The sequence below is a fragment of the Setaria italica genome, chromosome I (genome assembly GCF_000263155.2).
Source record: "Setaria italica strain Yugu1 chromosome I, Setaria_italica_v2.0, whole genome shotgun sequence".
Lineage (NCBI taxonomy): Eukaryota > Viridiplantae > Streptophyta > Magnoliopsida > Poales > Poaceae > Setaria > Setaria italica.
In genome coordinates, this window is record NC_028450.1 from 20,781,259 (window position 1) to 20,804,228 (window position 22,970).

Consider the following 22,970-nt stretch of genomic DNA (forward strand, 5'->3'; position numbering starts at 1 on the left):
ATGATGATGATATGAACTCGATGCTTGTTCTATACATTGTTGTTGGAAACTGTGGTTGTTTAGCATAAGTTGCCAATATAGACTGGTTAATGAACTTAGAATCTGGGCTAAAATATTGAAAGTAAGGACCCACGGTAGTCGCTTTTGGCAAAACAAACCCTTCAGCCAAAGAGCCTTGCATGTCTAGATGTTGGTGGAGTAGTTCCCCACTAGTCGGTTAAGTCTTGTTGAGCTTAGCAGCTCAGCCTTGCTTGTTGCATCTCTTTCAGGTGAAGTTGAAGCTCCTGAGTTTGCTGCTGTTCGCACTTGGCCGCCCCAGCTTCCTCCTGGGTGGACGGTCGAGTGGGATCCCTCCTCGGACGGCGAGGAAAGGGATCACTGATGTCCTGATCGGCCTCATCAGAGACATCCGGCCCCCGGCGCTAGCTTCCGCTATGTTATCTTTCCGCTGCTTTTGATGTTGGAGGTATGCCCTAGAGGCAATCATAGAGATGATGATATTCTATTTGTATCCATGATTTGTATATTGTGTTCATTGAATATCCATTAAAAGGCTACTTGAATTGATTTGCAATTATGTGAATTGTATGTGAAACTCTTTACTTGTATGGTTATTCTAAAGTTGTCCCTAGTCGGAGTTCATGTGAGGACACACATGAATATTAGACTAGCACATGTATTAGTTGATGACTATGTTTCAGAAGTCATGGACATGGAGATGTTGAACTAATAATGTGGACACATGTGGAGACATGTGCTAGGAATTTTTGATTTGCGCTAGTGTAGCCTACCTCGTATCCCAACAGTGGTATCAGAGCTGTAGCTGTTTAGTTTTGGATTCGGGATGTGTGCATATGGAGATATGCGAGTTTTCAGTTTGATCTATGTCCTATTTTCGTGCTCTTGCTGCAATGGTAGTGTAACGACATACTCCTACCGGTCGGTTTCCGCCATCGAAGTTAAGTGATACACGTAATTCCAGTTGCAGTGAGCGAAGATCAATATGATTGGTCAAATCGAAATCCGGGGTCATACGTCAAGCGCATTAGATGTGCAATAGTAGATGGGATCTACTGCCGGGGTCGGGATTTTTGCCGTATGCGTATGCTTCGGTAAATCAGCCGTAACTTTTTGGTACAATCTCGGATCGGGGTGAATTTTATATGAAAATTGATCTACAGAAAAAGTTATACATGAAATTCAATGGCGTTGCCGTTTTGGCGAAATTAGATTTCCCAAATTCGGCTTGGAAGATGGAGTTTCGGGCATCCGAAGTTTGGAACGTTAGGACGCTTAACTCTGTTTTGCAGGATGTATGTATCTTGTGATCAGTATGACCCTTTGTGTATGTGATGCATTTGTGTAACTCATTTGTGACCTGCGTGTCGCGCGTACGGCAACACGGTAGGAGCCATATGTGTTATCACTTTATTGTATTTAATGGTCTGCGTAACAATCTGTGATGATCCAAGCAACTATGTAATCTTCATTACTAGCTTCTTTACTAGCTATTAGGCGTAATAGCATGTTCTATTTCTTGGAGGACTCATCACCAGGAGGATGGCGCACATGGAACATGGAGATGGAGATCACCATGGTGAACAGGTTCTATGGAGATGGAGATCACCATATGAAAACGGGCCATACTGTGTCACAACTGTGTGAATGCTATTCTGTTTATGTTTTACTTTCTGCATGCTGTGATGTTAGAAGTAGAACGATCCCTCACAAAGTTTAAGTTAGTATGCCCTCCCAACTACATCTTGCACCGTCCCATGTCCTTACAATTAGTGGTGGGTCTATGAAATTAGGGTGCCACTAGTTTTCCTTGACTAGACGGGTTTGTGTCGGACACTTACACGCATAAGGGTTGGTTTGCTTAACAAGGTTATCTTAACGGTTAAGGACCTTGGGGCATAAAGGTTGGGCGCCGAGACATAGAGATGTCACCCAACAAAAGGAGTCATATGTGATATGATTAGCAAAAGTTGCTTACCGATCTACCTTGTTTGCTAGCGGTGATGCTAAAGCTCACTAGTAGACTTGTTAGGTGTGGATCCTGAATCACTAAGTTTCAATAGAGGGATATTGATTTTAGTAGGAGTAGATTCTGTTAAAATAGTTTAATGTGATTTGCTCTATCATGGATACGTTTGTCTTAGTGTATTTTGCATTACTTTTGTTGTAGATTAAATGGCACCTAGCAGCACTACACCGTTTGCTTTGCGTTCGGTCCATGAGAAGGACAAGTTGTATGGAACAAATTACTCGGATTGGATCCGTAACCTGAGAATTGTTCTCAGGGCTGAGAAAAAGGAAGATGTTCTAGACAACCCACTACCAGAAGAACCTGCTGATGATGCACCCGCTGCTGCTAAGAATGCTTACAAGAAAGCATGTGATGCTAACCTCGAAGTAAGCTGCCTTATGCTTGCTTGCATGGAACCCGAGCTGCAGATGCAGTTCAAAACAAATCATGAGGCGCACGATATGATCGTGGTGCTTAGAGACATATTCCAAACACAAGCTAGGACTGAAAGGTTCAATGTGTCTAAGGCCTTTGTGGAGAGCAAGCTAGCAGAAGGCGCAGCAGTAGGACCACACGTAATCAAGATGATTGGTTACACTCAACGGTTGGAGAAGCTGGGCTTCCCACTGGGCCAAGAGTTGGCCACTGATTTCATTCTTTCGTCTCTTCTGCCTAGCTATGGGAACTTCATCTCGAACTACCATATGCATGGGACGGAGAAGGGTCTGAATGAGCTGTGTGGCATGTTTAAAACAGGAGAGGCTGACATCAAGAAAAGCGCTAGTACCAGCCATGTGATGGCTATACAGAACAAGCCTAGCTTTAAGAAGAAGGGCAATTCTTGGAAGAAGAAGGGCAAGGCTGGAATGTCCAAGCCAAACCCAGCGCCCAAGGTTAAAGCTAGACCTGGACCTGCTCCAGACAAAGAGTGCTTTTACTGTCATGAACTTGGTCACTGGAAGAGAAACTGCAAGCAGTACCTAGCTTCGTTGAAGAATGGCGGAAGTAAGAGTACTTCTACCTCAGGTACGCTTGTTGTTAATGTTATAGACAACATTTTTCTCGCTGATACAATTATTAATTCTTGGGTATTTGATACCAGATCGGTTGCTCATATTTGCAATTCGATGCAGGGAATGATAAGAAGTAGAAGTGTGGAAAGAGGAGAAGTTGATTTCCGCGTGGGCAATAATGCAAGAGTTGCTGCGTTGACCGTCGGGACGATGCAACTCCACCTCCCATCAGGATTTATTATGGAGTTGAATAATTGTTATTTCGTTCCTAGTTTAAGTCGAAACATTTTGTCTCCTTCATGCTTGATGAAGGATGGTTATTCATTTGCGAGTGAAAATAATGGTTGTGTGATCTCTAAGAATGATATGTTTAAGGCTTTTGCACCCATTGTGAATGGATTATTTGTTTTAAATCTTGATGGTTCACCTGTGTGTAACGTAAGTGCTAAAAGGCCTCGACCTAATGATTTGAGTCCTACCTACTTGTGGCATTGTCGTTTGGGTCATATAAGTGAAAAGCGCATGAAGAAGCTCCATTCTGATGGACTTCTAACTTCGTTTGATTTTTGAATCATACGAGACATGTGAGGCTTGCTTGCTAGCCAAGATGACCAAGACGCCTTTCACAGGATTTCCTGAGAGAGCAGTAGACTTGTTGGAACTCGTACATAGTGATGTATGCGGACCAATGAGCACGACGGCTAGAGGAGGATTCCAATACTTCATAACTTTCACTGATGATTTTAGTAGATATGGTTATGTCTACTTGATGAGGCACAAGTCTGAAACCTTTGAAAAGTTCAAGGAATTTCAGAATGAAGTTGAAAATCAGCGTGGCAAGAAAATTAAGGCCTTGCGATCTGATCGTGGAGGCGAGTATTTGAGCCACGAGTTTAGCAATCATCTAAAGAGTTGCGGAATTGGTCCACAACTTACGCCGCCTGGAACACCTCAGAGAAACGGTGTGTCCGAGCGACGTAATCGAACTTTGTTAGACATGGTTCGATCAATGATGAGCCAGTCGGACCTACCGTTGTCATTTTGGGGATACGCTCTAGAAACAGCAGCTTTCACACTAAATAGGGTACCATCTAAATCCGTAGTTAAGACACCATATGAGATGTGGACTGGAAAGGTTCCTAGTTTGTCTTTTCTAAAGATTTGGGGATGTGAAGTGTTTGTCAAGCGACTTCAGTCGGACAAGATCACACCCAAGTCAGATAAGTGCATTTTCGTGGGATATCCAAAGGAGACTTTGGGGTATTATTTCTACAACCGATCAGAAGGCAAAGTGTTTGTCGCTCGGAACGGGGTTTTCCTAGAGAAAGAGTTTCTCAAAGGAGAAAAGAGTGGAAAGACAGTGCATCTTGAAGAAGTTCAAGATGAGCCGATCGGGCAAGAATCAATGAGTGATGCTAACGTAGCAGAACAAGTTGAGATACCCATGGCAAGAGAAGCACCGCCACAACCACGAAGGTCGGCAAGGCTCCGCGAAATGCGGGAAATATTATTGTTGGACAATGATGAGCCTACGACATATGCAGAAGCAATGATGGACCCAGACTCCGAAAAATGGCAGAGTGCCATGCAATCTGAAATAGAGTCCATGGGAGACAATCAAGTTTGGAACTTGGTTGACCCGCCTGATGGTGTTAAAGCCATAGAGTGCAAGTGGATCTATAAGAAGAAAAAGGACATGGATGGAAATGTTCACATCTATAAAGCACGACTTGTCGCAAAATGTTTTCGACAAGTTAAAGGAGTTGACTACGACGAGACCTTCTCGCCCGTAGTGATGCTTAAGTCCATTCGGATTATTCTAGCTATAGCTGCATATTTCGATTATGAGATATGGCAGATGGATGTCAAGACAGCTTTCCTGAATGGAAACCTAGCTGAGGACGTGTATATGATACAACCCGAGGGTTTTGTTGATCCGAAAAATGCTGGAAAGGTATGCAAGCTTCAGAGATCCATTTATGGATTGAAGCAAGCATCTAGGAGTTGGAACATTCGTTTTGATGAAGTGGTCAAAGGGTTTGACTTCACCAAGAACGAAGAAGAGTCTTGTGTTTACAAGAAGGTTAGTGGGAGCTCTGTAGTATTTCTAATCTTATATGTGGATGACATATTGCTGATTGGAAATAACATTCCTATGCTTGGGTCCGTAAAGACTTCACTGAAAAATAGTTTTTCGATGAAGGACTTAGGGGAAGCGGCATATATTCTAGGCATTAAGATCTATAGAGATAGATCGAGAAGGCTTATAGGTTTAAGCCAAGATACTTACATTGACAAAGTGTTGAAGCGGTTCAGCATGGAAGAGGCAAAGAAAGGTTTCTTGCCTATGTCATATGGCATACATCTCAGCAAGATTCAGTGTCCTTCGACTGCTGATGAGCGGGATCGCATGAGTAGAGTGCCATATGCCTCGGCTATTGGATCTATCATGTATGCAATGATAAGTACTCGCCCAGATGTTTCATATGCGCTAAGTATGACAAGCAGACACCAATCTGATCCAGGTGAGAGTCATTGGACAGCGGTGAAAAACATTCTTAAGTACTTGAGAAGGACTAAAGATATGTTCCTCGTCTATGGAGGTGAGGAGGAGCTCGTTGTAACAGGTTACACCGATGCTAGTTTCCAAACCAATAGAGATGATTCAAAGTCACAATTAGGATTTGTGTTCACGATAAATGGTGGTGCTGTTAGTTGGAAGAGTTCCAAATAGGAGACGGTGGCCGATTCTACGACAGAAGCCGAGTACATCGTGGCTTCGGAAGCCGCGAAGGAAGGTGTTTGGATAAGGAATTTCCTCATTGAGCTTGGTGTGTTCCCGAATGCGTCCAGCCCATTGAATCTCTACTGTGATAATAATAGGACAATTGCGCAAGCAAAGGAGCCAAGGAACCACCAGAAGAACAAACACGTCATGCGGCGATTTCATCTCATTCAAGACTTTGTTAACCGGGGTGAGATCAAGATATGCAAAATACACACGGATCTGAACATTTCTGATCTGTTGACAAAACCACTCCCGCAGACTAAGCATGATGCGCATGTAAGAGCTATGGGTATTAGGTACCTTCTAGATTGACTCTAGTGCAAGTGGGAGACTGTTGGAGGTATGCCCTAGAGGCAATCATAGAGATGATGATATTCCATTTGTATCCATGATTTCTATATTGTGTTCATTGAATATCCATTAAAGGCTACTTGAATTGATTTGCAATTATGTGAATTGTATGTGAAACTCTTTACTTGTATGGTTATTCTAAAGTTGTCCCTAGTCGGAGTTCATGTGAGGACACACATGAATATTAGACTAGCACATGTATTAGTTGATGACTATGTTTCAGAAGTCATGGACATGGAGATGTTGAACTAATAATGTGGACACATGTGGAGACATGTGCTAGGACTGACCCAACACGAGAAGTAGTTCTCTCTTTAAACAACATATACGCTTTGTCCTTAGACCTGAGATTGTCGCATGTATTCTAGATGTGGATCGACCTATTTAGGGGCTATCAAACGCTATGCCGTAACAGGGTAGTCATAAAGGTAGCTTTCGGGTTTGTCAAGAAGCATGCTATGAGACATGGTCAATCAAGATGGTATTTGCCCCTCTCTGATTGAGAGTGATATCTCTTGGCCCTTCGAGTGATCGGATCCGAAAATGCATGGCCATGCTACGTACGGTTAAGAGTTAACCTACAAAGGGATTCCAAATCACAGGATCGAGAAAGAGCGGTCGGCTTGAAGCTAGACCAAATATCGTGAGGCAAAGGGAATAGCATGTATATTATGTTGTGATGGTTCGTCTGATATGATCTTCGTGTGCGTATAGGAGTTGGCACGTCTTGCTAGAGGCCGCTACCGACTATTGGGCCGAGTAGGAGTACTCGGGCCATGTCTATACGTATCCGAACCCATAGGGTCACACACTTAAGGTGCTGGAAGCCCAATTCGGATCTGATCCGAGTTGGATTAGGTCTAGAATACTAATGGGCCTCGGACCCAGAGGCCCGTCAGGAATCTCTATAAATAGAGGGGTGGGGGCGCCCTAGGGTTCACACCTTTTGGCGAAACACATCTGCCACGCCTCCCACGCCCTCGCCTGTTGCAACTCGCGGATCTAGCAATCCGGCTTGCGACGCTTCCTCCCTGCACGTGTGGATACCTTGGAGGTGTTGCACCTGCAGCACTTGGACGAGCCGCCGACGAGCCACGACGAGCCGCCGACGAGCCACGATGAGCCAACGACGAGCTGCGGCACGAGGGCGATCTTGCTGCACGTGAACGCGCTGCTGAGGAGCTGCTGGACGTTGACATGATCGACTATGTACGACTACGTTGATCAACTACGTATGACTACGTTGATCGTCTTCGCTGCATCGACGCAAATCTACATCTTCCGCACCAGTAGTGCGTCGAGTGGTAATCCCGTGATCCTTATACGGCAGTTCTTACTGGTTTTACGTGGTAGAAATTTTGATTTGCACTAGTGTAGCCTACCTCGTATCACAACATTTGAATCTTGTAAAACTCTGAATTTTGAACCAGTGTTGAAATAAATTGTTGAACTTGTTTAACTCGGTTGATCTGTTGTATTCTCTGGAACCACTCACCTTCGTGTGAGCTATGCTAACTTGGTCCTGTCTAAGTGGTTTATCAGATGAAATCCGACTGATCGTCGAGTTAACTTGATTAAAGCATGAGATTCGTGTGTTAGGCGACTTAACCGTGCTTTAGCTAAGTTAATCCGAGGTGTTCCGCCACAGTCAGGTCCAATAAGGACATGTCCTAGGGTTGGAGCATGACACCAGGACCCCCTTGGTCATCCTCCTAGGTATTAATAAGGATTAGAGCCGCCACAAACAGATCGGGTTTTGTTTAGATCAAGTTTAACTCTTGCTACTTGCTTGTAAGCGCGCATGCTGGATCAACCACCCATCTTCTTATCTTCGGAACCCCACCTTATTTGAGATTGAGTTTGAAACCTTCATCTACATCTAGTAATTAACTATTTTTATACTTGTTCTTGCTAGTTCTTCGATTGCTTGCAGGACGAGTGTTCTAGTGGCCGGGTGATGCACTCCACAAGATCGTGGCAGCCATTGGAGGTGGTGTATTTGCAATTGAGTTGCTTGTTCTACTTATTCTTGCTTGTTCCTCGATTGCTTGCAAGAATTACCCTAGTGGTTTGGTTGATCGTGCTCCACAAGATCACGACGACCATTGGAGGTGGCGTATCGATTGCTAAGGCGCAGCATCTTTGGATAGTTGTAATCGGGCCGTGAACATCATCTCCATCCCCAAATCAAGTTATTCACCTTCTCTCATAAAAAGATTGGGAATCAACCCCAACGGGTTCATATCACAAGTTCTCAACAAAGTCAAGATTAAAGTCAAGTTCATGATGACGATCAAGCTCATGGCATTGATCAAGGGGAAGAACAAATTGGTGAAGCTCAAGAAGATGCTCCACAAGTTGAAGATGATGATGATGGACCAATTCAACGTCAATCACAAGTGCCTCATCCAAGAGTTCATCAAAGTATTCAATGAGATCATCCCGTTGATAACATCATTGTAAGTATCCAAAGAGGGGTAACTACTCGTTCACGTTTAGCAACCTTTTGTGGGTGTTACTCATTTGTTTCTTATTTGGAACCTCTCAAGGTAGATGAAGCACTTGACGATCCGGATTGGGTGATTGCTATGTAAGAAGAATTAAACAACTTCACAAGAAATGATGTTTGAGAGTTGGTTGAAAGACCCAAGCAAAATGTTGGTACCAAGTGGGTTTTTCGGAACAAACAATATGAACATGGTGTAGTCACAAGAAACAAGGAAAGGTTAGTTGCACAAGGTTTCACTCAAATTGAAGGTTTGGATTTTGGTGAGACCTATGCACCCATAGCTAGGCTTGAGTCAATTCATATTTTATTAGCCTATGCTACTCACCATGATTTCAAACATTATCAAATGGATGTGAAAAGTGCATTCTTGAATGGTCCTCTATCCGAGTTGGTGTATGTGGAACAACCATTGGGCTTTGAAGATCCTAAATTTTCCAACCATGTATACAAGCTCCATAAGGCGCTCTATGGGCTCAAGAAAGCTCCTAGAGCATGGTATGAATGCCTTAAGGATTTTCTCCTCAAGAATGAGTTTGTAATGGGCAAAGCCGATTCTACTATTTTTACTCATAAAATTGATAAGGATATAATTGTTCGCCAAATATATGTTGATGACATTATATTTGGTTCTACTAATCAAAAGTTTTGTGAGGAATTTAGTAGGATCATGACCAAAAGGTTTGAAATGTCCATGATGGGTGAATTGAAGTTCTTTCTTGGATTTCAAGTCAAGAAAATGAAGGAAGGGACTTTCATATGTCAAACCAAGTACGTAAAGGATGTGCTCAAGAAGTTTGACATGACCGATGCTAAGCCCATCAAGACACCCATGGCATTGAATGGACATCTCGATCTCAATGAAGAAGGAAAGTCTGTTGATCAAAAGATATATCGCTCCATGATTGGCTCTCTACTTTATCTTTGTGCATCTAGGCCGAATATTATGCTTAGTGTGTGCATGCCTGCAAGATTTCAAGCCAATTCTAAGGAATGTCATTTGATGGCTTTTAAGAGAATCTTGAGATATTTGGTATACACTCCTAACCTTGGCTTATGGTATCCCAAGGGCTCCACTTTTGATCTACTTATCTATTTCGATTTGGATTATGTTGGTTGCAAAGTAGACCGAAAGAGTACAATGGGGACTTGCCAATTCCTTGGTAGATCCTTGGTGTCTTGGAGCTCTAAGAAGAAAAATTCGGTTGCTTTATCTACCGCCGAAGCCGAATATGTTGCAGCCGGTACTTGTTGTGTCCAACTCTTGTGGATGAATCAAACGTTGAGTGACTTCGGTTGTGAGTTTAGCAAGATTCCACTCTTGTGTGACAATGAGAGTGTCATCAAGCTAGCTAACAATCCGGTGCAACACTCCCGAATAAACCACACAGATATTAGACATCACTTCTTAAGGGATCATGAGGCTAAGGGAGATATTGGTTTACATCATGTGAGCACCGAAAGGCAACTTACTGATATCTTCACTAAGCCTCTAGATGAGCAAAGGTTTTGTGCTTTGAGGAATGAGCTAAACATCTTGGATTCTCGTAACTTGGCTTGACTTATTGCACATACTTGATTGTTGACTAGATAGGAAAAATGGATTTCTTTTTGTTGAGTTTCTTTCAAAACTTGGATTTTGATCTTTGCATCAAAACTTGACTCAAGTGATCATTATTATGTAATGTTGCTTGTTGGCTGATCACTAAGTGTCAAGTTGTTGTATACGTCCATAAACCATAAATCGCAAAATCCTAATCTTTATCTATCTCAAAATCAATCTTTTTGGAGCTGTCAAGTACCTATCGGAACTTCCAGCACTCCACTGGAACTTCCGACAACCACCAGAAGTATCAACAAAGTGCCGACAGAAGGCTCTCAAGAGAATGGAAATTAATCTACTGGAACTTTTTACACAAGGTTGGAACTTACGATGACCGCCGAAAGTTTGACAAACTTCCGGCAAAGGGTTCTCAGGAGTTTGATTTAATTACCGTCGGAACTTCCGACACTTAGTTGGAACTTTCAGATTTCCTCCAATAGAGGGTTCCCAGGAGTTTGATTTAATTACTGTCGGAACTTCTGATAGACTGCCAGGGACTATATATACCTGTTGGATACCCCTTGGAACCCTAACCCCTCTCTCACTACAAACACTAGCACCTCTCCCTCTCCTCTCTCAATCTCTCGAGAGGGTCACAAGTTATAGCCGTGGGATTTCTTTGCCATTGCTATCCTTGGATTCCCCACTCATCAGAAGTTCCAATCCCTATCAGAAATTCTTTGATTCGCGTGGGAAATCTTTGAGGTAATTCATTCAAAAATCCCATTGCCTGATCTCTCAATGTAGTTGGAGTTAAGTGATTTCCTTTGGGGGATAGCCTCTAGATATGCTCTAAAACTCATGCTTATGATCTTGTCAAAATTGGTGGGCAAAATCTCTGGTTTCATGAATCTTTGGGCGGACTCAGGCTTTGTCAGATGTTCTGACCCCGGGTTGGAAGTTCCGACAGGTGTCGGAAGTTTCAACAGGTGTCGGAAGTTCCGGCAGGTGCCTGGTTTTTCTGTTTTGGTTCATGATTATCATCTTTTGACTCCATCCTAATCCTTTTGTAAACCATGTCAGATGGGTCGTGACAAGAGAGGAAAACAGTGTGAGGAAACACCGAAGATTGAATCGAATTCATCTACAAAATCCAAAGGTGAAATGCCTATTGCCCAACGCAAAGGGAAGAGGAAGGCAGTCCCCAAGGTTCCCATGCGTGCTCAAGGCAAGGGGAGGCCTATTCCAGCTGGAGGCCCTAGTCAAGGTGGAAGACCTTGTATGAAGAATGCCTCCACTCCGGGTGCTCATATGGATGACAATGAGAGGATCTCATTGGATTTTCTTGAACAAGTCATTTTTCGCATGTTAAAACCTATTTGACAAGAGAGGGAGGGATACAATGGAGTTCGGATGGTTGATTATCAAAAGGGAAAGCATGACATAAGAGCTCTACGGTATAATAGGCTCTCTTAATATCAAAAGGAGTTCTTTGGTGACATTCAATTTTGTCTGCGCTTTCATGCTAATTGGTATGAGTTCGTGATATTTTGCAAGAGTCATCCTACCACTGAAATGAAATCAATTCATTGGCCGTACTTCAATGCTATTGACTAGCCGGTAATTGAGAAAGTTTGGGAATCTTGTAGGGATAAGAATCTTGCCCCTCTCATGAAATTCAACTATGATTGGTGTTGGGATACGAGGTAGGCTACGCTAGCGCAAAACAAAAATTTTCTACCGCGTAAACTAGTAAAACTGTCATATATGGATCATGGGATTACCACTTGATGCAGAAGTGCGGAAGATGTAGAAATGCATCAGGGCAGCAAAGTCGATCACGTGTCGACGCAGTGTAGTCGAACACGTCAATGTCGAGCAGCGGCTCAGTAGCTCATCCACGTGCAGCGACTCCCTCCTCGTGCTACGGCTCGTCAGGCTCATCGTCGGCTCGTCAGGTTCCTCATCGGAGCTCTCGTGCAGCGGCTCGTCCAAGTGCTGTAGATGCAATACCTCCAAGGTACCCACACGTGCGGGGAGGAAGCGTCACAAGCCAGACTGCTAGGTCCGCGAGTTGCAACAAGGTGAGGGCGTGGGAGGCGCGGCTGCTACTGGTGCAAAAAGGGGTTAAACCCTAGGGCACCTCTACCCCTCAATATATAGGGGTTCCTAACGGGCCTCGAGGGGCCTAGAGATATTTTCTCAAATAGAGAGGGGCAAATTCCATCTTGACTAACCATGCCTCACAGCATGCTTCTTGACAAACCCATGCGATAGTCTCAGGTCTAAGGACAAAGCGTACACGTTGTGTAAAAAGAGAACTATGTAACTCGTATTGGGTCAGTCCTAGCACATGTCTCTACACGTGCCCATATTATTAGTTTGACATCTTCATGTCCATGACTTGTGAAACATAGTTATCAACTTATACATGTGCTAGTCTAAGATTCATGTGTGTCCTCACATGAACTCCGACTAGGGACAACTTTCAGAATAACCATACAAGTAAAGAGTTTCACACACAATTCACATAATTGTAAATCAATTCAAGTAGCATTTAATGAATATTCAAGGAACATAATATAAAACATGGATACAATCATCATCGCTCTGATTGCCTCTAGGGCATACCTCCAACAATTGGAATGAAGAGGTTATTGCTCAATTCTATGCAAATCTCTATATTGACCGTGTAAACAAGATAATGCATTGGACTCTTCAAGGGAAGCCTCTCTCCGTGACATATGTAGAATTTGGGAGCATCCTTAGCTATGAAGAAGATGGTATCAATAGATACAAAATTCATGAGATGGAGAATATCATCGAAGATGGTGAGATGTCCTTCATGTATGATAGTGCTTATAGGCCAATTGAGCATGGTACTACCAAGGGATTGATTCCTTACTACAAGTTGCTCAACCAACTTTTCTGGTACACTCTTTGTCCTAAAGGTGGTGATGCGGACAATATCTCCGACATATCAAAGAACCTACTTGCAAGAATGGCTCCCGACAAGGGTGATTTTAGTATCTTTGACTTCTTTGGGAAGAAATTACAATTTGTTCTTACTCACCCAAGAAGAGTTGTCACTATGCTCCCTATATGCAAGGTTGGTTCTCATGCTATTCGTCCTCCACCTCCACAAGGACCTTCTCATGGGGCTTCATCTTCTCAAGGACCATCTCATGGAGCTTCACCTTCTCAAGTGCCATCATCCTCTCATAGACCATCTAGCTCTAGAGGTTCTCCACCCTCCCGTGCTCCTAAGAAGAAAGGAATCTTCAATTTCTTATCTCAAGATTTATTTGCATGTTTCAATGTGGACCGCCACAATGCGGAAGAGATGTATGCCCACAAGAAATATGTTGATGAGCAGCTTTTGAAGATTGAGGAGAGGCAAAAGGCTCTCATGCCAAGAATGATATACCACATTCTCCTGTTTGTGCTCCTATGGATTTTCCTCCTCCACCGGTTTTCTATAATCCTTGGGAGGAAATAGGATAGCCCTCTATGGTCTTTGGGGCTCCACAACAAGACGATGATGGAGGTGATGAAGATTTGGGTGGGCGAGAGGAGTCGAAAGAAGAAGATGTCCCTAAAGCTAACACTCCTACCAATGAAGGTGAGGATGAAGATGACGACGATGATGAGGAAGGGCCACTACTTTTTGGTGCTTGATGCTAAAGGGGGAGTGAGCTCACCATAGGCTATGGTGCTTGGAGTTGAAGTTTCTATCTATCTTTATCATGGTCTTTAGTTTGTTGACTTCTGGACATGTAAGACATTTATGTGTGGTGTGCCAAGTGAGACTTTTAAATTTGTAAGACTTATTTATGCTTTGCTATGTTAGTGTGGATCTAGAACTGAATGCTTGAGTGATGATCATAGTTTGATGTATTATTTATTTCCACTTTGTTGATATGATATATCTTGTCATATGCATCATATTGATATTAATGTCACACTTTGCACCCCACGAATGCAAGAATATAGGGGGAGCTCAAAATAATATGTGCAAATGGCATTTGAGGCCATTCTTGATTTCATTTTGAAAAATGCACATATTGAGGGGGAGCTTGCCTATTTTGTTGGATTCAAAATCATTATATATTTCTTTTGCGAGCCTTAATTGTGTTATCATCAATCACCAAAAAGGGGAAGATTGAAAGTGCATCTTGGCCCCCTAAGTGGGTTTTGGTCTTGATGACATGCATAATTAACGAACTAATGATTTTATTGAGAAATTGATAGGCTTAAAGCAAAAAAATAAAAAAAAATATGCAAGAAAGTACTCGAATTTGATCAAGAACGGTGTTGGAGCTTAAGAGAAGATCGTTTATCATTTTCTAATTTTGAATTTGAGTATAGAAACACTGGACGTGGCTTGTTGATTTGAAGATGTCAAAGTGCTCATTTGAGATACTAAGCACCTATGAGAGACACCTTGATCACACACATGCACATGCACTTTCTCACGGTTTTTGCATTTGTCGGAAGTTCTGACATGTGCTGGAAGTTCCCAATAACTTCCGATTGGGGGTGCTCAGCGGATTTAATTGATCAAAGTCAGAAGTTCCGACCTAGCGTCAGAACTTCCGACGGTAACTTCCGACAGGGGATTCTCAGCTGTTTTATTTGAACAGGGTTGGAAGTTCCGACAATCACTTAACAGCACAGCAACGGCTAGTTGTTGGGGCTCGGGTATTTATACCCCCTTAGCCCTCCCTTCATTTGTTGTTGACCTAACCCGAGACAAACATCTCCAAGGGCATTCAATACTCCTCCCCACTCCCTCCTTGAGCTAAATCTTTGACAGTTTTGAGCTAGGGCTTGGATGAGAGAAGGATTTGAGGTGTGTGACTCTAGCTTTGAGTGTGAGGTCAACCAAGTTCATCTCAAGAGCACTTGAAGCATCTTCGGTCTTCGATTCGCGTTTATTACTCTTGAAGCTTGCTTCTAGATGGTTCAGCATCACCCGTTTGAGTGCCCTGTTGTGGTGCACCCAGGAAGTTTGTTTGCCCATCCTCTTGGAGGATTCATAGTAACTAACTCAATCCTCCTTTGTGGTTGATTGAGAGAGGTAAAGCGTTAGTGAGGACTCAGCTTTTTGTGAGCTCCTCAACGGAGACGTAGCTTCCTTTGTGGGAGTGAACTTCGGTAAACAAATCATTTGTCTTGTGTGTTTGTTGTATTCTTCAAGTTCTTGTTGACCTAGAGCTTGATTTGTGATGTTCTATATTTTTGTGAAGTTTCTATCATAAAGATCACTTGCAGTAGTAAATAGATTCTACTGAAACCTAATTAAATTTGAATTTTGTAGAGTACTTTTTACTCTGTCAGAAGTTCCGCCCCTATACCGAAAGTTCCGACCCCGTCGGAAGTTCCGACACAGGGTTGGAAGTTCCGACCCATTTAACTCCGCTTTGAAGAATTTTTAAGTTTTAAAGATCGAGCCTATTCAACCCTCCCCCCTGGCATCACACGATCCTTTCAAGGAGTATACTATTTTCTTTTATAATCTTAAATTTCTTTTGGAAGGCCTAATTCCGTCTTACAAAATGAAAATGTGATGCCCCTTTGCTTTCTTTCTTTTAAAGCAACTTTACGGATAGAATTCTTCTATTACCAATCTTTTCTTTTCAGGTAAAACAGAGCTTTATTACTTAACCAGAGGAATTACAATTGTTCACGATTAGGTTATCCACGCATGCAGACGCTGTCGGTGTTTTAGACCGGCAATTCCGAGTATGGCGTGGTAAGATATCTCGAAGTCGGCGACTTCAAATCTGATGTACTCGGTACGGTAGTGTTCCTTAGTTCCAAAGGTAACTAGGAGGACAACTTGTCCTAGTGGTATAGCTACGTTTCCAGGTACGATGCCGTAGAATGGTGAATCTGTTGGAGTAAGCATTTCTGTAACGTTGAGGCACATCTTTCTCAATGTTTTGACGAAAATGACGTTGAGTCCACTTCCGCCGTCGATGAGTACTTTGGTTAGCTTTGAGCCTGCCACAACGAGATCGAGTACTAGGGGGAATCAGCCTGGTTCTAAGAACTTGGTCCATTGGTCCTTTCTGCTGAAGGAAATGGGTACTTCTTACCACTTTAGTGGTGTTGGATCCATTAGTTCGATGGCCATGATCTCCCTGAGTACGAGTTTGTTGGCTCGATTGGATGCAGTGCCTGGGATTCCGCCAAAAATGACGTTGACAGTTTTTGAGGCGGTCTGGAAGTTACCTTCTTCTTCTTTGTCATTGTGGACTTTGTTCTTGCCCTTATCCTTTTTCTTGGTGTACTCTTCAGGGGGTGGTGGCGCGGGTAAGTCTTGCATTACTCGGCGCATGCTGTAGCAGTCTATTGCCGAGTGTTTGCTAGTCGAGTGCCATGGGCACTGCTTTTTGAGTAGTTCGGTGAAGGTCGGCCCTTCATCATTTTTGCAGGATCCCTTTTTCCCGGAGTTGGTCATGGCAGCAACAGTGTTGTCAGGCTTCCTTTTGCGATTATGATTACTCGAGAAGTTGTTTCGAGTATCATTGTATCGAGTTCTATCCTGGTCATTGTTGTTATTGTTGTCGCGTCCACGATTGCGGTAGGAGCCAAACCGTTCTCACTCTTTGTCTTCTTCATCTGCCCACTGTTGCACCATAACTTTGAGATCTTTGACATTAGCTGGCCATCGGCGACTGAAGTCTTGGTATGTTCGTCGATCGTAGAGTCCGTTCTGGAAGCACTCGATGACGTCGGTTTCTGAAATATCAACTATGGTTGCCTTCTTTTCGAAGAACCATCGCAAATAGTCGCGTAAGGTCTCGCCTTCTTTTTGCTTAACTTGGCTTAGGTCGATCTTGTTACCTGGTCTAGCCATGGGGCCGACGAAGTTGTTGGTGAAAGCCTTTGTCAAGTCTACCCAAGAGTCAATTGACTTGGGTTTGAGTGACTCAAGCCAGGTCAGTGGTGCGGGTTCCATGCATATGGGGAAGTGGATGACTTTGGTGTCGTTATTCCCTCCGGCTTCCTGGACTGCCAAATAGTAGCATCGTAGCCATTGAATAGGGTCTTGCTAGCCGTCGTACTTGGTGATTCCTGATGGCTTGAACTTCTCAAGTAGTCTTGTCTTCATTACCCGATTAGTGAAAGTAGGAAAGTGGTTGTAGTTGTCGACTTCTCGTTCACGTCGACTGGTGAGGATTTCTCGTAGATCACTGAAGTTTGACACTTCATGGTTCTTCCGAGTAGGGTGAATACTTTTTACCGAGTTGGTGCAGCTGGCCTCTCCGACGTCCTTATGGCGTGCTGGGGCCTTCTATTTGCTTGGGCCTTGGCTGTGTTGCTGAGGCTGGTTGACGACTTCATTGTCGTTTCTTGGAGCATCGTTGTTGTTGGCTGCAGCACCTCTGCTACCTTCTTGGTGAGCTGTGATGCGAGGAACAGACGGTATTGGTGATTCTTTGTCGAGTAGCTTGTAGGCTTGCTCTGCGAGTTGTGTGATTAGTCTGTTGCCGCGCTGCACGAGCTGAGCTGTGGCTTCATTGTCCCTGTCTTAAGGCATCAAAGTTGTTAAAAGATTGATAGAGGCCATTGCCGCAAGTGGAGTATTGTGCTCTTGAGCCTGAACTGCGTCAAAAGCCCTTTCAAGGTTTGTGATGGGAATATTTGTAGCCATCGACTGCCGTCGCTCGGCTCGAGTAGCGTTGCGCATCCTTCTTTGATTTCTTTGATCAAAGGTTTCATTTGGTGGGGTGTCAGCTGTAGACTCGTCTTCTGAGATGTTGTCGAGTTGTGCTAATCGCCTGGGGGTTCTGTTCTGGCTAGTACCCGGGTTATTATTTTGAGTAATAACAAGGACTTCCCTGTCCGGGTAGTAACTTCCGGAGCTTGATGTTGCAATCTCTGTGGAACTTTCCTCATAGTTGGAAGTGAGTAGGACACCCTCTTGATACGGGAGGTTGTTTATATGGGCGACAAGGCGCGAGTCGTAGTCACGGTCAAGAAGAGATGGTCTCAAACCTGGCCAATGTATGAATCTGCCTTGTGACGTTGAAATTATTACCAATCCTTGGGCTGGACTGGATAATGGTATCTCTGGCGAATAAACTGAGTCGGAGTCGCCGTCTTCGTCGTGCCCGAGTTCAAGTTGAATTCGAGTAAGAAAATCCTGATGGACTTAAGCTGCATTGCGGAGTCCGTGCGTGTGACGACCGACCCCGAAATCTTCCGAGTTAATCTTAATCCGAGCCCTGATCACCTGTCTTAGTTTTCCAAGCCGAAGTGATCAACCTCCAGTCCGGTCCCGACCCCTGAGACCCGAAAACTCTCCGCTGGCCTCCAGCTCCGACCCCGTCGACCCCAACTCACCGCCGGATCCTTCTAAGTCTTTCCCAACCCCTCCTTTCTATCTGACTGGTGGACCCACGAGATCTTTTCCCCCAGATCTTCCGCGACAGGCGCACTCGAGTTGCATGCCTGCTTCAGAGTTTCCCCGCCGCGTGGCTCAACTCCTCTGACGTCCGCCGCTCCGCCTCGTTCTTGGCCCACGACCGAATGGATTCTCGTGCCCTTTCCCCAATCGCAGCGGAAGCCCCTCTGCAACCTTTCTGCAGCACCTCGCCGCCCGCGCCCATCATCACATCTCCAGATCCCGGCCGCAGAGCCCGATGTCGCCCGTCTTTTCCGTCACCTCGCCACAGTCGCGCCGCCCGGTCGTCGCTACACGACGATTCCTCCTCCGCCAACCCCGACCATGGCAGCGACAGCTCCTTTTCTCGTCCTGTCAGAAGCCGCCCGACAATCTGTTGCTCCACGCTCGCCCGCACGCCCGCAGCCGCCTATCTTCTCACCTGTGCGCCCTCATTCCTAGCGCCGTTATCCCGGTCACTTCCATCAGCTCCACCGCACGACGACGCCCGCCTTCGCCAAATCTCAACCACCGGCAAACCCGCGCCTGCGCCACCCTGTCGTTGTCAAGATTGGCGGATCAAGACTTAGACTAGTAAATTTCTTTTATGCGCGTAAGCCTCAGGTGGTTGCGTGGGAGACACTGGTTTAGACTGGTTCGGGCAAGGGAAGCCCTACGTCCAGTATCGAGGATGCTAATATTGCCCACGCGGGGTTCTGTAGTAAGGGGTTACAGATCGATGAGAGAGGGACTGGTCCCAAGTCTCCTTTGTGCTTGTGCTCTCCGGGAGAGTCGTTGTGTGCTGTGGCTTGTGATAGAAAAAAAAACCGATCCCTCCTCCGGTCCTGGATTCCTCCTTTTATATCGCAAGGGGGGTGGCCGGAGTTACAGTTGGGATCGGGTGAAGAGGACTGTAAGAGTAAAGTGTAGAATGGTAAAAAATACGGCAGAAAGGAGGAGCAAGTTCCTAGGCGCCCGACGCCTCTGCCGGCCCCTGGCGAACGCCGGCGTGCATGCCGGAAGGGGGAGGCCGCCGTGTGCCAACTGTTGTTGCTCCCTACAGATAGCTCCTTAGATACCTGTAGGCGTCGGGTCATGATGAGAGCGTTCTGTCGTTACCCTGGTGTCTGTTGGGGAGGACGGTGGATGCTTTTGTTTAGGTGATGGCTCCTGGAGAGAGGGCGTCACATCCTTGCCGCGCGGGGCCCGAGGACAGGCCGGTCTCTCCTTCGCTCTGGCCGGCAAAGGCCATGAGTACCCTGTGACAGGTTGCGTGAGGAGCGCGGTCATCCCTTCCCTCCACCAGGCCTGCGGCGCATTTATGGCGAGGCCGACGGGGGGACCCACAGGATTTTGTCTGGACTGTATCCGAGGGGGATGCCTGCCCTGGGGGGCCTCAGCGCGCCCGACCTCTTCGCTTGGGGTCGGACGAGGCGAAACTTCGTGACCGACCCCGGGGCCGCAGTCGGGCGAGGCGGAAACTTTGTGGAGGGGGGTCGGACGTTCCCGATCCTGGCATCTTGGTCGGGCGAGGCGGAGCTTTGATTGTGTCTAGGCGAGCCCGGGCCTCCGCGTCTGCTTCTTTGAGTGGTGTTTTTAGGGGATCGTTAATATTCCCCCCCAACAGTAGCCCCCGAGCCTGTGGTGGAGCAGAAGTGCTCCTCCGGAGGCTTCTTTCGCTGTTTCGCCGCGGGCTCTGTTTTATGGCGCGTTTGGTTTATTTCAGCCTAGCGGGGGAACCTGCGAATTGTGACCACACGCGTGGTAGTTGGTTGCGAAACTAGCCCCCGAGCTCCGGCTCGTTGCAGGAAACCGATAGGGAGGCAAGGTCGACTTTTGATCGTTGTCCCTCAGGCGTCCGTTCGCTAGGACGGAGGGGTTGAGCCGGGCCACGTTATCCGCGTTGGACGAACCGTGGTGCTCGTTTGAGCTGCAAACGAATAGGTTCGAGTGGAGTCCCGGTCCCCGTTCGGGGGGGTCCGGCTCGGGCCAAGCTGGTGGTGCACTCCAATTTCCCGCCGGCCAGTTCATATAGTTCCCGGATCCGTTCGACCGGATCTGGGGGCTCGTTGCCTTTCCCCGTGGAAAAACCATGAATTTTATACCGGGCGGGACTCGAACGTGAGATTAGGACGCCCTTGGCTTTCGCTCGCCTGGGTATTGGCCGCTAGTGGGCCCGTCCCTTCTCACCCCTTGCTCGGGGGATGTCCTGAGGCAGCTGTCGAACCCGTGTCGGGCCAGCTTTCGAACCTCTGGACCGTAAGGGGCCGTGGGGGCGTTTTCAGCCCCGTATCCCTTTCTTACCTCCCTGTGGGCCTTGGGCCGGAATCGGAGCGGTCGTTGCGCCCGGGCCGAACGTGGAGGGTGTCGTGGGCGCGCTACCCGGGAAGTGGAGTTATGGGGAGCGCCGTCCCGCGAATCGAGGAGGATAGGATGTTTTCGCGGCCAATCGTGCGCGCGGTTTTCGAAAAGGAAACGGGCGTGGCAGGGGCGTACCTGGCGCGGCATTTATGGCGGCCGGGGCGTCGATTTGGCTTCCCCGTTACTTTTCCTATAAAAGCAGGAGCTTACCGCGCCGGTTTCGCCTTCCTTCCGCATTCGAGCCTTTCTGCCTTCCAGCCTCACGCTTAGTTCATCTGCGCTCGCCTCGTTTCCTCCGCTCCAAGCCGCGCGCTCTTTTTCCAGTCTCCGTCGATCTCCTACCTCCTCCGGTGATGGGTTCCTGGGGAGTTTCTCACTTCACCTCCTCGCGCGCCGAGGGCCTGGTGCGGAAGGGTCTCCTCGGCGAGAGGACAGCGGCGGGCGAGTGGGAGCTGCCGGGGACGGAGCAAGTTCCGTCGCCTCCCCCCGGCTACGTCGTCTCCTTCGCTCACTTCCACGAGCGGGGGTTCGCTTCTCCCCCGAGCCGCTTCTTCCGCGGGCTCCTCCACCACTATGGGCTCGAGCTCCAGCACCTCAACCCCAATGGGATCCAGCACATTGCAGCGTTCGTCGTGCTGTGCGAGGGGTTCCTGGGCATCGAGCCCCACTTCTCGCTGTGGAAATACTTTTTCACAGTGAGTCTGTACCAGAAGGCGGGGAAAGCCGGGAGCCAGCAGCGGTCGCCTCCGGTGCCGATCGGGTGCGCCGGGATCCATCTCCGTCATACTCGCTCCAAGGAGTATATGACGGTGAAGACCTCGGTGTCCCACAAGGGGTGGCACAACCAGTGGTTCTACGTGAAGAGCTACCCGGATTCCCCCCTACCGTCCTTCACCGGCCGCACCATCGACGCGGCGCCGGAGGTATGGGCGTACGGGCCGGTGGAGAAGGAGAAGAAGCGGTTCTCCGATCTGCTGTAGGCCATCGAGCAGCTGAAGAGGAACGGGCTCACCTGCGCCGGGGTCATCGGAGCGTACCATGCCCGACGGGTGGCACCGCTGATGCTCCGGACCCGACCGCTCGGCGCCATGACTCCTGACGCGCCGACCGAGGGCACCGCCCTGGCGACGGGCGCGCTCGCCGCCTCCGAGATCCGGCAACGGCTTCGGGAGGCGCTGGAGGACAAGGACGTCGAGTACCCGATCCCCGGGCACCCGCTGATGCGCCCGGAGGCGGGCTTCATAGACCTGGTAAGGAGTTGGGGCATTCGTCTTCCTTCCTTTGTGTCATGCTACTTGTCGCTCTGACACGGAGCTGTTTTGCGTTTGCAGGGCTCGCTAACCCGGGTCGCGGTCTCCCTTCCGCCGGTGCCGGAAGATGCCGAGCGGAGGGCTCGCAACCGTCTCCAAGCCGAGGCGCAGAAGCGCCGAAAGGACAAGGAGACGGCGAGGAAGCGGAAGAAGGCCGCCAAGGAGTTCCAGCAGCGGCGGAGGGGGACGGTTGTGTCTGACGACGACGACGACGATGATGAAGAGGATGAAGATGAAGAAGATGATGAAGAGGGGGAGGAGGAGCTGGTTCCCCCCCGTTTGGGGGCCTTGGTGATTCGTGAGGCGCCCCCGCAGACGGCCGCGGGAGGTGAAGCGGGGGAGGCATCCACCCGGGCTTCGGCTCCTCCAGGCCCTGCGGCTGTGCCTCAGGGGCCAGAACAACGCGCGCCCCAGGAGCTTGCGCGGGCCGCCCCCCAGGGGTCGGCGCAGGATGTCCCCCGGGAGCAGGCGCGGGACGCCTCCCAGGGGTCAACACAGGGCGTCCCCCAGGAGCGGGCGCGGGACGCTCCCCCGGGGTCGGCGCAGGGTGTCCCCCAGGAGTGGGCGCGGGACGCTCCCCCGGGGTCAGCAAGGGGTGCCCCCCTGGTGTCGACACGGAGCGCCCCTCGGGGGTCTTCGGAGCCTGCCCCCGCCGCAGATTTGGGTCTGGCACG